The following is an 18906-nucleotide window of genomic DNA, read 5'->3' as shown; positions in this document are numbered from 1 at the left end:
TATATATATATATATATATATATAGTCAATTGGGTTTATCATTGGTGGTTGGGAGGAATGATTGTTATACTCCTCATACAAGTCAAATTCTCGCAAGTGACATGTTGAATTTGAACCTTGTTGTATAGCCTTGAGCCATATAGAATATCTCCCTATGGAATAGAAGGTGGGGCACTTTGTTACATGGAATACACACACACACACTCTCTCTCTCTCACACACACATATATAATTGGATGGATTATTTTGATTTTGTTGATTTTTTTAAATAAAAGTAGTAATTTCCCAAAGGAGTTGGATTCAATGTTAGAAAGCAATGAGTTATTCATCATTAGGTAAGTTTAAATTCCCTTGAGGCCATAGGGAAACTCGAGGTAGTGGTTGAATGTGTGGTTGCACCTAGAGAGACTATATTAATAGTTTCGTGACTTGTGCACACATTAGTGGATTAAATCTCACCTGCATGTCCTTATTTTTATCTCTCCCCATGGAGGGCACTCTCATCTAATAATCCACCTACTCTTGATAATTGTAATACACTTGCCTACTCCCTCACGTAAATGAGCTTCACTGGGTGATATGATGATATCATATGTGCATATCTTCATTTGGTTCTCTCCACACTCGAGCTAGTTAATGTTGGTCGTTTCCTCTTGCCCCATAGCATAACTACACTTCAGCTCCTCTCGGAAGCCCCATAGCAATGAAAATGGTTTCAAGCTTTGAGTGTGATGACTTTATAAGCAATTGTTCTTTTGTATGTTTCCTCATTTGGGGTCAACACCTTTTTTCCTTTCTCTTTTATTTTTCTTTGTTATTCCTTATTATTTTCCTTCTTTGTGTAGAGATTCCTCTAGGGGGGACGCTAGAGAAAACCTCTTCCCTTTATCTCCCTTGTTTCTTATCTTGCCTCCTTTTTTATTTTGATATCCCTCTTGAATTTTTTTTAGAATTTCCCCATCCCTTGCCCCCTTTGAATTTGTTATCTCTTCTCCATAGGTGGCTTAACTGGTCCCCCATCTCCCTCTTGAATCTTGTTTCTATCCACCTTACTACCTCTCTCTTAGCCTTTCCTTATCCTCTATTCATGTTAATATTAGGACCCTCCTCTAGTCATGAAGGCTATTGAGGCAGAAGGAAACAACCTTTCTCAAGGGCTCAATTATGAGTTGAGAGGTTTGCAGTTGTTCATTGTGAAAATAATTCATTATATGGAAAGGTATGAAAAGTTTTTGAAAAGTAGTTACTATATAAACATGGTAAAATTTTGTAAATTTTAATTTTTATTAGGGGTATTATAAGTTAGAAGGAAACATTGTTTATTTATTTATTTTACAAATATGTTAAATTTATTTGTTTTTTTAATGATAATGTTATATATATATATATATATATATATATATATATATATATATATATATATATATATATATATTATATATATATATATATATATATATATATATATATATATATATATATATAGATATATATATAAGCACAACTTGATAAATATGTTGAAGTAATAAAAAATCAGTATTATTAGTAAATAGGTTTAGCTCTACAGTTTCAGGCTAGGGTTTCTGCAGTTTCAAGCTAGGGTGTTGGCATACTGGGATTTTTTGGATGATGATAGGGCTTTGGCTCAATGGAAAAACCCTACGTGGATGAGGTGTTGGATTACTCCTTTTACCCATGGGAAGGCACCTCGATTTTGAAATCTCCAGAATGGAATTTCCACATCTCTCCACTTGTTGTCGTAACTGTTATCCATATCTATCAATCTATTCTTATTCAAGAGTATCCATCGTCTCACTTTCCATACTCGGGGTTAACATCGACTAAGGTCACCTTTGAAAAATAATCCAGATATCACATGGTAAGGATCCATATGCCTCTATGCTTAGGCTTAGAAGCTTTTACCTTTACCTGCTTAGGGTTTGGTAATCTTGCAGACCAACTTGGGAACTCTTCCAGATTTTTGTTTCTTACCAACTCTTCTCCACAACTTCCATCGGATAAGGGTTCTCCACTTTTTTCTAATAGTAAAAATGTGCCATATAGTTTCATTGGTCCTTTCTTGTCTCTAGAGATGTTAAGTAGGAAGGAGGTTAAATTAAAATAGAAAGTTGTGTTAACTTCATCAGGCTCAACTAGTGAAAAATCCTCAAAAACTAGTCAAAAATGCATCAAACGAGAATAAGTTGAGCCTAGATTAGTGTTGGGAGGAGATGTCAATTTACACAAAATTTGTAGCATGGTTGAAACCACGGTTGTTAGGAAGTTTATGGGGCACCATATGAGCATGGGAACTTTGCAAAGGTAAACAAAACAAAATTTTCACGGCCTCCTTAGCTACCCTTCATAAAATATTATTCTTGAAAATGGTTGGTTAGCATGGAATTTATGCTCTGAGACGAATGAAAAGAAAATGTTGGGAGAAATATGGTTATGGGGTTCCTTGGAATTATTGAAATTTTTTTTTAACTTTAACATGTAATTAATATGGTTTAGGGTTACAATTATCCAATGTGTGAAAGAGGTGAAGATAGTCACATGGATACTTAGGTTAGGAAAATAATTTCGTTCCCTAGTTTCAAAAACTTGGGGGCCAAGAAAAATAATGCAAGGTTTCTAGCTCTAACATGTCAAATTTCTTCCTAATGCAATATTTTTCATGTATAAGAGATTCAGGGTTACTATGGAGAGTATAATGACAAAAGCATAAAGTACAAGTATGAGAAGATGGTCACCTACTTGATATATACACTAAGTTAAATTGGCATCTAGAAAACCTAGATTCAAGAAGGAACTAATCTACTTTTTTCATGCCAACCCTAAAGAACTTATTTCAGGGCATGGATGTATTTCTTGAGGTGATGAAAACAATTAAGTCAATACAAAAAATATTAGGTGCTTGTTCCATATGATATTTTTTCTTTTTTTAGAAATCATTGTCAAATATGGAGTAACCTAATAATGAGGATAATTGGAACCAAGGTACGAAAGGTACTCTTTAGAAACTTTATAATAAGAATTTTTAATTGATTTTTTTAGCAAAGTTGAGGAATGTCCACTTGGAAGTTAAAATGAACCATTTTGAGGGTTGGACTTCCAAGCAAACCCATTAAAAATGAACATTGTGGACAAGATAGGAATTCAATAAAGAGGAGAAATGATGAAGAAATGAAGAAGGGAATTAACAGAGATGAGAACTCAAAGTCACATTTTACTTGATGATTAGAGGAGAAGAAGATATTGATCTTGTACCACAATGAGTGAATATTATCGTTGAGCTATGGCCATATCCATATTTTCTACTAGTGGGTAACAATACACTAAATTTGTGTCTAGCTCACCATTTTGTAAATCTCTTTGAAAATTTTGTAATAAGAACTTAAAATTTCTAAGTGAAGTTTAAGAAATGTCCAAAATTTACTTGGAAGTTGACTCATGAATCACTATGATGGTTGGTCTTCGAAGGAAACCCATTAAAAAGGAAGGCTATGGAGAAGAAGGGCATTCAAAAGAGAGGAGAGATGAGAAAGAAATGAAGGGCATTAACAAATATGAGAAATCAACGAAAAAATTTACTTAATGATTGGAGGAGAAGAACACATTGATTCTATCCCATTATGAGTGGGGATCATTGTTAACATGTGTTCATCTGCAAATTTCCTACTAGTGAGTAACAATATAGTAAATCTATGTATAGCTAAACACTTTGTAATAAATTTCTTGCTTAATAAAATCCCCAATCAACCTATTATTCTTCCCAATTGGATTTCCATGAACATCTTGTTATCTTTATGTGTGTTTTAATGTTACATAAAGTGCTTCAAATGAGATTATTGTTGCCATTTGTGATGTATTTTTTTTTGGTTGCACACAAAACTATGGTGAAGGATTCCATCTTATAATTCTCTTAATTCACTTAGAAATTAATTTCCATTAGTATTTTATTAATTCCAACAACTCTCCTATGTCCATTATACTTAGAAGATGAAGATCAATGGTTGTCGTCTTAGAGCCACTACACTTTTATGGGAGCATTAAAATACCCTTATTTTTAGGTTAAAAACACCAAAATTAATCATGAAAACAAAAATGGGTGCTCCCATATCACTTTTTTCTTTTCAAGTTGGAATTACAACATTTTTCCACCATGGTTTTAAATCCCTATAAATTTGCAAACAAAACCTTAAAATTGACCCTCTAAAACAAATGTGGTGTTCCCAACATCACCCCTATTCTTTCAAGATTAAAATTACAACTTGTGTGAACCATGGCCCTAAAAAAAAAAAGGTTTTAAAATATTTTAGAAATTAATAAAATATTAATTCTTTTAGGAGTCACCATCCCCACTCAGATGCCTCCACACACCCCTTATTTTCAAAATTTAAATTCTTTTCTTTTAAAAAATGATATATATTTATCATTTTTTAAAAGAAAAGAATTTAAATTTTGAAAATAAGGGGTGTGTGGAGGCATCCGAGTGGGGATGGTGACTCCTGGTCTTGTGCCTCTCCCCACAAACCACTTTTCCTCCTCGTGATCACCCACTTTCTCCCCCTCATCCCTCCCAGAACTCCCCCACTCCCTACCTTTCCATCCCACCCACCTTCCATTCCACACCACTCCACAAGTTAGTGCCTAGTGTCAAACAAGTTGCAAATACTAAGCCCAAAGAAAATGGGGTGCCTTTGCTGGCATCACTCTTAGCGGTTGATTTTAAATTTTTCTATTTGGATTGATATAGGTTGTCAAGATGATGATTTCAACTAAATTGCAATTTTAACTTTGAAAAAATGGGTAATGTTGGGAATACCATTATTTCTTTTGAGAAGTCAATTCTAAGGTTTTTGTTTACAGATTTATAAATGAAGATTACAAAATTTTGTTATTTTAAATTTAAAATGAAATGTGCTACCAGTAGCACCACTTAAATGGGAATAAAAATAACCACTAAATATGATGTCTGAAAAACTAAAAACTTTGAAGGGTTTTCATCAAGTTGGTAATTTTGTTAATATATTTAATAACATTTATTATGTTTGCAAGTAGCTTCATTCCTATCACTAACCAGTGATATCCTTATAAATCACTCATAAATTCATTATGAAGAAAATTATGACATATTTCAACCATATTTTGGCATTTTATTTGCATACATTACGTGGAATTGTTAAAGCCCAAATTTTGTCCCCATTCTACAATAAATTTCAACTTCTATGTGCATCCACTTTTGGTCTACATGGCACAAAAAATATAAATTTATCTTGAACTTTGGATGAATTATAATTTCCTTAAGAAAATTCACACAACTATTGAAAAAAATAGATATGATCATAAGAAACACACAACCCTTGAAAAAATGAAAATTGATTAAAGGGGTACATGTTGAGTCATATATATTTGGAATATTATAAAATACAGGCCATTAATCATCCCCAAAAGCCTTAGAATGACACTATTTCTCTAAAAGGAGGTCTCATTTAAACTATTTTGATAATCTTTAGTTAAAAATAAGCCATTATGGCACTAAATTCCTCACTTCATTTTCCCATATGTGGGCTACTCTTTTAGGTTTCCCACTTTCTTGATGAAGAGTAAAAATAAAGACATTCGGAGAAGTGTGTGGATTAGAGAGCCTTTGATGAAAGAATTATATAGAGAAGTCTTAGATTTACCACATCACATGTAAGATAATATACATATGTAATCATTTCTCTTGATAAATAAGAATCATCTGTTTTTAGGAATTCACTTTGTTGATTTAAGTTGATTACATGGATTTTCTTTATTGGATCTTGAAGTATGTTAGGCTTATATTTATTTATGAGCAAATTAAAAGTAGGGTTTATGATTCTTATGGAATATAATGATTTTTTTGGTAGTATTACGTGTAGGGTCATTTGGAGAACATTTTCTTTCTTCTTGAGCCCGTTATCAAGATTTGAAGACTCAACAAAAAGTATTTCATTGTGTTGAGAAGCACTTTATACAACTTGGTATTAGGGATATGTGTAATTCTTTTTATGTTTAACATAGAGTTGACACACAATGTTTAAAAGTATATATTATTATTAAAAAATATTTCAATGTCACGCTTAAGTAAAATACCTCAATATCAACTTTATATATATATATATATATATCGAGTGGTACAATGTTCTAAATTACAAGTTAGAGAGCATGGGTTCAAGTCGCTGGGCTACTTGACTTTGTGGATTATTGGGCCTCACTTGATGTCCCCATCGGGAAAGGTTATCAATGCTAAAACAAGTCAATTTACCCTAAGTACTATTCTCAAATGGGAGGAAGTACCTAGATGGTTTCATTGGGATATTCCATTAAAATATATATGAATTATTTTAGCTAGCCTAAGAGTGTGATGTTTCATAAATACTAATATTTGATGACTCGCTTTTGGTTATCCAATGGATATGAAAGAAAGTTTCAATTAAAAAAAAAAAATCATTCACAGCCTTTATATAATGATATACAATTGTAAATGAGATATTTCTCACATAAGATAGCAAATGATGTCTTTAAATATGGTTTGGGAATGGATTGTAGCACCTAGATTATATACAACATCTAGGATGGGCACTTTAATGAAATTTCTTATGGACCTAGCTATAATGATATAATTTTATAGTTAAGAATATGGAGTATTTACAACTATTACTTTTTTTAATGATGTAACAATCATATCTTTTTTGAGAAAAAACTGACTTTTTTTTTGTGATAGTGGTTGTTGATATGTATAAAAAGAAAGGGGGGAGTATGAAGAACTATTTATCTAATTCAATTTTGAGCATTTTTTAATACTATGATGTATATGATTATCTAAATTTATTTTATAAATAAAATCGCAATTTTTTTTCCATTGAAAAAAATGTATATATAATGTAATTGAAAATAAATAAAAATATTATTATGCTAGGAGGTATTTTTTATAGCACAATATGAGGAAGATGTGTAATTCCTTCTACAAGTTCGTGAAGTTGACATATAGCCTAAAAGAAAATATTAGATTTATTTATTTATTTTATTTTTTATTTGTTTATTTATTTATTTTTATATTTATTATTATTATTATTATTATTATTATTATTATTTTCTTTTCTCAATAATACTACTCCTATATTGATACAAAATATTTTTACAAAGAGGCAGCGGCCTCAAGAGGTCTAGCCCTGGAAGGCGGCTTACTCACATTACAATTCTGAAAATTGACTCAAGAAAACTAGCAGAAGACCGACTAGAACCCGGACCATGACTGGTACATAGAGACAGGAACCACATTGTCCAAAAAAGTAGACTAACTGGAGTACCGAAACTACTTGACTGAGCTGATACATATGACCCGAACTGAAAACTTAGTCAAAAAACAACTAAACCTTTAGCCTTGAACAGACACGGAAACTACAACAGAGAACGACAACCTGATTATGCATCTTGAGCGGTGGAAGGCACTTCTTCCACAATCCAACATCCAAAACTAGAGGAATCATCATCGTTTGAGGGATGGCCCTCTCCTCTTGGCGAACCACCTTCAATCGGAACACTCGGACGTGCCAGAGTTGGCTTATCTTGGGAGGTAGAACCACTTGGGACTTTGTTCTGCTGGCTATGATATTGAGAGGTACCTGGCAACTCTTCCACCCTCGGCTCCGTAGTCGCATTTGGAGTTGCCGACACCAAGCCAACTGTGCCTTCGCTTAGCTGAATAGAAACCGAAGCAATGAAAGAGTGATTTCTAAGAGTGAAAGCAGGTTGTATGAGCGTGAGAATGGAGGGAGTTCAACAATAAGGACTGGTTCCCCCAACCTCGACCACAACCTCGCTTAGTGGCTGGATGGCTTTCTCTGCCGAAACCTGATGAGCAAGAAGAAGTATCCGAGGAAGAGGAAGATGCCTGGCGAATGGGTCGACCACGGGAGCCTCCCCTTCTGCAGCCCATTCTTTGGCACAGAATAGGCATGCTGATCAGAACAAAAGGAACAGTGCAAGCATCAAATCTTTGTGGACCAGGAGAGACTGGAAGTGGGAGAGTAATCAAACTTGAAGGAGACCTAAAAAGGTAGGAGGACAAACAACAAATGAAAATGCTAGTAGGACTTTGGAAAACCAGGAGTTCCAGCTGAGAATCTACCCCGCGTTCCTGAGCGTAATGGGTCCTTGGATTAACCCAAGAGCAGAGCACTGCAGCTACGAGGAGACCAGACATTTGCAGAGGAGGAACAGAGCAGAATTGGAGGAGCGCCATGAAATAAGAGTGAAGATGCCAGTATAGAATGTTGCGCTGCATTAACGCAGTAATGACTAAGCTTGCCGGTAGATTGAAGTCTGGTAGCGAGTGAAGCCAGATGACATTGAATGTGCTCCACGTGCCGACCCATCCCGCCGTCTTCGTACCCCTAACTGTACTATTCACCCGCATCCAGGAAAAAGAAAATATTAGATTTAAAGTAAATAAAATATATACAATGTTAAACAGATAAGAACAGATACCACACTTGGGGACCTCAAATGTGAGGTCTCCCTCCTCACAAAATATTTGGATACCCCCTTCAAATAGATTCCTCAAGTACAATTTCAATGGAGCCTCAAAGGGAAATCTAGACAAGTTTGGATATAAGGGCATCTTCAGAGACCAGGAAGGAAACCATGGATTTATAGTGGTACGTTCAATGGGGCTCAGCACAAACAATACCACAAAGTTGTATGCTCTGGAAGTAGGTCTATAGAAGGTGGTAGTGGATGTCTTCCATTGATTAATAGTTTAAGGGATTTCCACTATTGTCATTAACATCCTAAAAGAACTCTCGAATGGTTCAAGCCCTGAAAATATCTCACCCAGCTCGTGATTGGAATGCTTCATAGTTAGAATCAATCGACTTCTCCCAATCATTCAAGTCATCCTTCTGAGTCGTGTAAAAATATTTGGTAATAAAGTAGCAGATTTTCTTGCTAACTATGGGTGAGAAACCAACAATGTACACATAACATGTAGTTGGGATTCATTGGACTCCATAGAGTTAGTGGGGGGTTGCAAAAAATTTATTAACAAGGATCGATAGATATGGGAAAACAACCAGGATCTCTCCAATTCTACCTCGGATCATTGTGCTTCTTGTTCAAAACGTGTTAAGCTCTGATAAATGTCTCTAAATTCTCTTATTTTCTCAAGTGGTTTCTATAAGTTGTTTTCTTTAATCAACTCTTCATGGTCATATCTTTGCATAGTGGTAGAAGCATATGGGACCAGTTTGACCTCAGGAATTGTTTATTCCATATGGACAAGAGTATTTCTTCTAGTTTAAGAGTCAGATTAGAAGTATATGTTACTTTTTTTTTAATCTGATAATTTTTTTCTTCCATTGCTAGTTTGATGTGCACCAAATCTCCAAGTCAATGTCCTAGCATCAATGGTCAACATCCAAGGTCTTGGTGTTGGAGGAGGGTCATATAATCTCTTCAAAGTTCTCATCAAGACCAGGGCTTATCAAAGGGGCTACAATGTCCTCTACATACTCTCTTGCATCATAATGGAATGTGACTAGACATCCTCATAATGGAATGTGAATGGAGAAGAATCATATAATCCCGTAAGGGTTTTTGGATGGACTTTTAAGAACCACCTAAAAAATACTCAAGGAATTAGTTGAAATAAACATCATGGATGTGTGAAATTTTTGGCTACCCAAAAGGTGCTATTAAACCAGTTAATTATTTGTTGTTACTTATTTACTGCAAATTATTTCTTCCATAGGAAGTAACAAATAATAACATTAACAACACCAATCACAAAAATATAATTACTGGAAATATACAAGAAACCATTCACACAATTTACACTAGTATTTTTGAACAAAAACATCCTTAGAAAAACCCCATTGTGGGGAAAACTATTTTTCAGATATGAGGGCTTTTATTAATATCTTCAACAAAACTACTTATTGAGAAACTACAACTTCTTTCCTGACACTCGCAAAGCTCTGACAATATTTTCATCTCCACCTCTAAAAAAATCAATCTGAGAAACTTCACTATCTCCCTCCGCAAATTAACTTGGCCATTTCCTGCAATTTGCACCTCCTCTAGAACTTGCACTAGAAGCCTCCAACAATTTGCACTAGTAATTTGGCGGCCTCTAGAAATTCACACTAGCAATCTAGCAGCCTCTGAAAATTCAATTTTCCTTTCTTGCAATTTGCACTACCCTTTTCCTGCAATCACACTATTCTTTTTGCAATTCGTACTACCACTAGAAACCTTGATCCAGATATTTTGGAAACTCACACTGCCTTTGGGAATTCGCTCTGGAAAATTGTACTGGTAAAATGGCAAACTCAAACTAGAAAATTCAACCTCCTTTTGCAAAAATATTTCTCTCCTTTTGATACTTATAAACTATAAATATATTTGAAGAATAAACTTCGACAATTTATTTTCAATCACTGTTGTTGAAATGCTCTTGATGTCTCTTTGAAAATTCACCCACTCATTGTGTCTCCAATATTTCCCATCAATATACCTTTATAATATCTCATTCACAAATGAATTAGCATGATTAGAAGTTCACTTGATTCAATAGATGGCTAATATCATCTTAGAAACTGTCCACAGGCTTCTAGAGGTAAGGAAATCTTATCCCAGCTAATGTTGGTTGATTATTCACTTTCCCTAACTTAGTAAATAGTTAAAAAATAATTAATTGACATAGCTAAGATATTTCCATTAAGAAAAATTACATGGACTTGGAGATAATTAAATCCTTTATGTTCTTAGCCTTAATGAAACCTCAGAACATATGTCCAAGCTACAAAATCTAACACCCCCGGTTAGCGAGGAAAGGGTATTCCACAACACCTAACTTATCCCTGAAGAACACAAACTTTGCATTACCCAAGGTCTTTGTCAAAATGTCTGCAACCTACTGATCCGTGGGAAAATATTCTATTTGAACCGATCCATATTGTACACAATACCTGATGAAATGGTATTTGATGTCAATGTTCTTTGAACTATCATGAAACATTGATTCTTAGATAGCTTGACGCAACTATGATTATCATAGTAGATAATAGTTATCTCCATATGGATTTCGAAGCCATATGGCCTCACATGTAGCCATGCTTGCTACCATGTATTCTACCTCTGTAGAACTTAATGTAGTTGACTTTTGCTTCTTGTTTTACTAAGAGACAGCCCTGATCCAATGTTGAAGCAACACCCTCAAGTGTTTTTCTTGTCCATTGCATTACCTTCCCAGTTTGCATTAGTATATCCCATCAACCTGACATCATCACCCGAGTATAATCAAACCATACTCAATTATACCTCATATATATCACAACACATGCTTTTCTATTATCCAATGCACTCTCTTTGTTTCCACCATGAACTGACTAAGGTTTTTTATTGTAAAGAAAATGTTTGGTCTTGTGTTGACCAAATACATGAGAGATATAATAAACTATCTATATAAAGTAAGATCTGAAGCTGCTTCGATGCATCAATATTCTTCCAATTGCTTATCATAGGCGTAGACATGGGTCTATAGTCCAACATCTTGAATTTATTCAAGGTATCCATAGCATATGTTCCTTGAACAAGGAATATGTCCCCATTTTTCTGCCACACCTTGAGTCCTAGAAAATAATGCATCAACCCCAAGTCCTTCTTCTCAAACTCTATTGTTAATTCCCTCTTGCAGTCCTCAATGAGCCATAGTGACCCAGACAAAGATAGATCATCGACATACAAAACAAGAATGAGTGGTTCACCTTCAACCATAAGATAACAGAGGCTTGAATATGCCTCACTCTTCATAAAACCCATTTCCTATAAGTAGTTGTCAATCTGACCATACCACATGCTGGGAGATTGCTTGAGTTCAATTAATGCTCTATTCAACTTGCATAACTGGGCATCCTTCCCATTCGTCTCAAAACCCTATGGTTGTTCAATGTACACCTCCTCTTTTATAACTTTCATCTCATTTGTGCTACAAGTGGGATCATGGCCCTAATGGAAGTATACCTGGCCACAAGAGAAAAAGTATCCTCGTAATATATTCCATGCTTTTGAGATAATCCCTTGGCCATGAACCTTGCCTTGAAATTTTCTGTACTTCCATTTGCAACATGCTTGATCTTATAGATCCAACAGGAATGAACCACTACCCTATCGAATGATATAGGAACCACCTCCCAAACATTGTTATTCATGATGGAGTTCTACTCCTCTACCATTGCATCTTGCCACAACTAGTGATATGAAGCCTCTATATAATTGGAAGGCTCATTGTCAATGAGCTCACTCATCAACGCCTTCTACCCTGAATATCTCTTCGGTGGTCTCTTGTCCCTCATGCTTGATATAAGAGCTCCCATAAGCTCTAGTGCATCTCTCAACGTATGAAGCACTTCTTGATTCATTCTCCCACTGATGGTGGGTGGAGCTTCAAGCTCCTCATCATGCTGCTGCTCCACATGTTACGAACCCTCCTCCACCTATACTTGTGCCCATACTAGTTGTTGTACTTATACTACTTCCCTAAGCCTAATATTCCTATTCAATCCTTGGAGATTTTGTTGGTTGATGCTGATAAACTTCTGGTAACTAATGAGATCTCTTGAAGTCTTTCTCCTCCTAGAACTTTACATCTCATCTCACAATGATCTTCCTACTATTTGTGATGTAGATCCAATATGCCTTGGAGATTTAATTATAACCAATGAAATATTCCTTCTCTATAGTCAAATCTAGCTTGGTGCACTTATCATCTAGAACATGACAATATGTGATACTACCAAAAATCCTAAAATGTCCGACTTTTAGCTTCTTTCCTGAAATTCCTCCTTAGGTGTCATATTCCCCAACACCATGTGTGGGACCCTCTTATAAATGTACACTATTATGCTACATGCCTCTACTGAGAAATATCTAGGCATGCCTTAATCATATAGCATGGTCCTCACTGCTCCAACTATCATCCTGTTCTTCCTTTTGTCAACTCCATTCTGTTGCATGTTGTACAAAGATGTTCATTCCCTCTTGATTCCTACCTTTGCATAGAAATCCTTGATGTATTTATTGATGTTCTTGGCTCCATTATATTTCCAAAGAACCTTTATCTTCATACATGTCAATTTCTCCGCAAGAGCCTTAAATTCTTGGAAGCGACTAAAGACTTCATCCCTTATCTTCAAGAAGTATATCTAAGTCTTCTTGGAGAAGTCATCAATAAAGTTCATGAAATACTCATAATACCTAAGAGACTTAGTGGACAATGGACCACAAATATTAGAATGCATCAAGTCTAGAATACCCTTGGCTCTACTGTCAATCCTTGGAAATGTTTCCTTTTCAAACTTCCCAAGTACACACCCTCTACACACATCATCATGTTCTTACTTATGGAGCACATGTCATAGTACTTTTTAGAAACTTAAGTGCCCCATCATGGATATGACCCATCCTCCTATTCCATAACCCTCACATATCTTTGTTATTGTTGTTTCTCACCAGTGGCTTTGGAGCATACAGTTGCTACCCCAGACTCTACAACTTGTTTCTTCTCACTCCAATTTCTTTCACTGACTTCCAATCCTATTTTTTTATGTACACCTTCTATCCTCTAAAGTACATGTTATATCCATTATCTTGAACAAAAAAACTCTAATTTGATTCATTCCTAAACCTGGCATGTGCGACACATCTATAACATAAATAATCTTCATAACTCCATATGAAATGTAATTGTCCCTCTCCCAATTGGAGTACAAATGGACTTATTTCTCATCTAAATATGGAATCTTATCTCCAATGCCTTGTAGCTGGATAAATACTCCCTAACCCATGTCATATGACATGATGCCCCACTGTTAATATACCAGACTCCTATGGTGGTCAAGCTAGATAAACAAGCTATGAGAGTGAACTCATATTCTATTCCTAAATATTTTCTAAATTTGTTTGCTACTTCTTCTTCTTGTCACCCTTCATCCGGTTTGGACATTGACTGACATACCTCCCATGTTGACTACATTTAAAAAACACTTGATTTTACTCAAGTCTTTCTTTTCCCTCTCTCCCTTGGAGTTAGGCCCTTTTCTCAAGTCCTTATTGGCTTTGGCCTTTCTCGCAAGAGAAAAAATCTCATCATCCTTACACTTCTGGCTTTTACTACTTCTACCACTTACAAGGATCAACATAAGCTCTTCCTGAGTGAAATTACTTCATAAACGATCCTAGTCAGTTAGGTCTTGTCATCTATTTATCACTTGGACAAACACATCCCACTACTTTGAGAACCCATTTAGAATAGTTCTCACGAGCTCATCATCATCTATTTTCTCTCCATAGCTACTAACTTATCCTTTACAAGCTTGATCCCGGTGAGGTAACTTACTACGCCTTCATTAGAGAATTTTTGAGGTCTAAAATGGTCCTCCTAAGGAATATTATAAGATAATAATGGAAATAATAAAATAAGATTAGATTATCACATCAAGTTTTCGAGGGACAAAAGAAAAAACTACTTTTTCAACTCATATTTTCAACTTATCTCCCTATGATTTTACTCAATTTTCGAGAAGGAGGTCTCGTTGGATGCAGAAATTAATTTTTCATCCAAGGAGTACCCATGTTGCATACATTTGATGTACTCTACTACATGAAAAAGAGAAAAAAAAATGAAAAAAATGATTGCAATCATGTTTTTTCATGTATGTCACATTTTTTCGTGTAGTAGGGTCATCAAAAGTATGCAACATGGGTACTCCTTGGAAGAAAAATTAAATTATGCATCTAACGAGTGTTGCCACTCTAAATTTCAGTAAAATCATAGGGAGATAAATTGAAAATACAAGTTGAAAAATGTTTTTTTTTTTTTTTTACTCCAAAAATGGTGAATCATCCCCCATGGTTGGCATCATCATATTTAATCCTATTGGTTCTTATAAAGTTTATTTTTGTTGTACGTTTTTGTTTTGAGGCCCATTTTAGACCTCAAAATTTCTCTAATGCTCCCTTGTTCATTCTAGTGTTTCTTAGCTTCTCTTTGAGGGTTAACTTATTGTCTACAATAAAATTATGGAATAGCTTTAGGATAGCATCACACATCTTCTTGGTTGTATCCAAATCTACAATATGGGGTATGATATGATCCTTAACCTCATATTGGATAATACGCCTTGCCTTGGCATCCTCCTTGCAGTAGGTCACTAACTGTGTCATATCTGTTGGTATAAAAATAACTGTCGTAGCATACTCCTTCCCATGCTCCTCAAAAAATAATAAAATTCGGGATTTCCATACACCAAAGTTCAATGCACCATTAAGTGTGTCTTAATGCTGCAATCTAGTTGAAGCCATTTCTAAAACTCTCAAATAATAAATCTGAATATATCTCAAGAGAAAATCTGTGTGATAGAACCTTTGATTTCTCAATCAAACCTTTTATCTCAGATCACCAATAACCTCAACACTTCACTGCTCTAATACCATGTGAAATTTTTGGCTACCGAGAAGGTGTTACTAATCCAGTTAATTGTTTCATGTTACTTATTCACTACCAATAAATTCTTCTGCGAGAAGTAATGAATAATAACATGAACAACACCTATAAAAAAAAATTACATGGAATATACGAGAAACCAATAACACAATTTACACTATTATTCTTGGAAAAAAAAACCTTTGGAAAAACCCCAATCTGGGGAAAACTAGTTTTCATATTTGAGGGCTTAAATTAATATCTTCAACAAAAATTCTTATTGATAAATTACAACTACTTTTTTGACACTTGCAAATCTCCGACAATATTTTTATCTCCACCTATGAAAACTTTGACCTAGGAAACTTCATTATCTCCCTCTAAAAATTAACTTAGACCTTTCCTGCAATTTGTGCCTCCTTTGAAACTTGCACTAGCATCCTGCAGTAATTCACACTGACAATCTGGAAACCTCCATAAAATCGATCTACCTTTCCTGCAATTCACACTACCCTTTCCTATAATTGCACTACTCTTCTTGCAATTCACACTGCCACTAGAAATATTGATTTTTCTTTCCCGACAACTTGCAATCCCTCTGGGAATTCACTCTAGCAATTCACATAGGTAAACTAACAAATTTGGCCTCCTTCGATAGAAATAATTTTTCTCTCCTTCTGATACTCATAAATTGGAAATCCTTGTGAAGAATAAATTTCGGTAATTTCTTCTCAATAACTATTGTTGAAACCCTCCTAGTCTCTCTCTAAAAATTTACTCACTTGATGTGTCTTCAATGTTACCCATCAACCCTCCTTTAAAATCAGTCATTTACAAATGAATGACCATGATTATAAGTTCACCTGATCTAATCGATTGGTAAGATGATTTTATAAACTTTCCATAAGATTCTAGAGGTAAATCGATCTTATCCCAACTAATATCAATTAATTATTCACTTTCCCTATGTTTAACTTAGGAAATAATTAGAAAAACACTAATTGACATAATTAACATATTTCCATTAGGAAAAATTACATGGGCTTAGAGATAATTAATTCCTTCATGTTATTGGCCTTAATGACACATCTCAAGGCTAGAACACTTGCCCGAGCTACAAAGTCTAATAGGGTGGAAAAACCATAAAATCATTAATGTGGACTATATTCAATGCCAAATTCACCAAAGTACTTCTCACAGGTATCATCTTCAAATGTCCTACTACCTTATGATTTTACACAAGTTATCATACTTAGGTATGGGAGGGTTATTGAATGACACTTATTATGTGTTTCTGAACCTCAGGGGAGAAATAATTCCTAGGTCGACCCTTTCAAATGATATGTGCTATGGCTTCAGGTTTACTTCATGAAAGGTATTATAGACTTATACTAGTTTACGCAAAATGTTGTCCATGAGCACCTTTGTAGAGGGAGCACTTAGCTTTTTGAGTTACCCTCCCTCACCTTTGTTTTCTATGGCCCCCATATTTTCTTCTTTTTTTCTTTCTTGCTTTGATATGTTGAAATCATAATTGTCATTAGACCATAACCTATAGGCATTAGTCTATGATACAATTTCTAGAGTTAATATCCATGAGAGGTAGTTAGTCCATGTTTCGAAACACATGGGGAGTGTTGGACCCAATGTCCAACAATCTCCCCCTTAGCATGAGTTGGGTGAGTTTTGAACTTGAGACCTGTCACTCTAATACCACTTGTTGGAATCATGATTGTCGTTAGACCAAAACTCGCAAACATTAGTCTCCATTACAGTCATCAAAGTTAGGATCCACGAGAGGCAATTAATCCATGTCACGAAACACACATGAAGCCTTGAACCTAATGTCCAACATGATATGGATTGTTTAACCAACTTTATTAGTTTATCAAGTAATAATAATAATAATACAATCTTCCTTTAATGATAGACAATTTATTATTTGATCAAGGTCGAGATGTTTACTAAGAGTTTCTTTTATTTTGATAGGTGTGATATGCATGGATACTCTTGGGGATAAGTGTCTATATTAAAGTGTAGAGATCAAGTTATAATTGGATATTTTATTTATTTACATTTGATTGTCATTTTTTTTTATTTCTATATTTGGAATATTCTTTTTCTTTTCTTATGGTTGCATCTGTTGGGTTGCGTTATGTTCTTTGCATGACTAGCCTACATTGTTAACTAGGCGATTAGAGGGGGGGTAGAGCCCCCCCTTGTTGCGTTGATTGCGCAGCAGGGGGGTCACAGGGGGTTTTAGCCCCCCTCTACGGGGTCTGGGGTAGCGCCCCAGGGAAAAAACAAAAATTGGACCCTATATTAGGTTGGGCGAACCTACCTATGGTTTTGTGCATGGTTTTCGCACATGGTTTTGGACGCGATGGTTTTCGGTCCATGGTTTTGGACGCGATGTTTTTCAGTCCATGGTATTGGATGGTTCGACATGTATAAATATGTATTGTAACATTGAAAGGAACATAATGAAAAATCAAGGTGGTAGTCCTGGTTTTGGGATCCAAGGGAAAATCTTTGTGTATATGTGTTATGCTCTCGCATTGTTTATTTTATGTGTTTTATAATTCGTATGTAGGTAATTTCTGTACGGGGTTAAAACCTACATTTGGTATCAGAGCTGTTTTGGCTTCAAGGGGTTGCCTTTATTGCTGAGGGGTTTCGCTTGGGCCTGTGGTAGACCCTGTTCAGTGGGATATCTGCATGATCGATTCTGGTGGTGAAAGAAGATGGCGAGCAGTGGAAAGATAGAGATTGAGAAATTTAATGGTCAGAGTTTTGAGTTATGGAAACTCAAGATGGAGGATCTGTTGGTGGATAAAGATCAGTGGATCGCGGTAGATCCTGGTACTAAACCAATGAGAGTGTTCGATGAAGAATGGAAGAAGTTGGGTCGGAAGGCAAAGAGCACAATACAATTGTGTGTCTCAGATTTAGTATTGGTGAATGTATCAGGGGAAGCTACGGCTAAGGCTTTGTGGGACAAGTTAGGGACTTTATACTAATCTAAGTCTTTGGTGAATAAACTGTTCCTACGGAAAAAGTTGTATAACCTAAGGATGAAAGATGGAGACTCGGTGATAGAGCATCTGAACACATTTAATACTGTGGTAAGTCAGCTATGATCTGTTGATATTAAAATTTCAGATGAAGATAAGTGCATCAGTTTGTTGTGTTCTCTACCAGATTCCTGGGATAGTCTGGTTATTGTAATAGGTAGCAATGCAACTGCCTTGCAGTTTGATGAAATAGTTTCATCCTTGCTGACGAAGGAGATGAGACGGAAAAATATGGAGAACCAAAATGGTGATGCCTTGTCTATACGAGGATGGTCCCAAAACAGAAACAAAATAAGTCATCAAATGGGAGATATAAAT

Source organism: Pinus tabuliformis, chromosome X (genome assembly GCF_031772625.1).
Source record: "Pinus tabuliformis cultivar Carrire ecotype Pingquan chromosome X, CPIR1, whole genome shotgun sequence".
NCBI lineage: Eukaryota > Viridiplantae > Streptophyta > Pinopsida > Pinales > Pinaceae > Pinus > Pinus tabuliformis.
Note: the sequence above shows the minus strand (reverse complement) of the source record.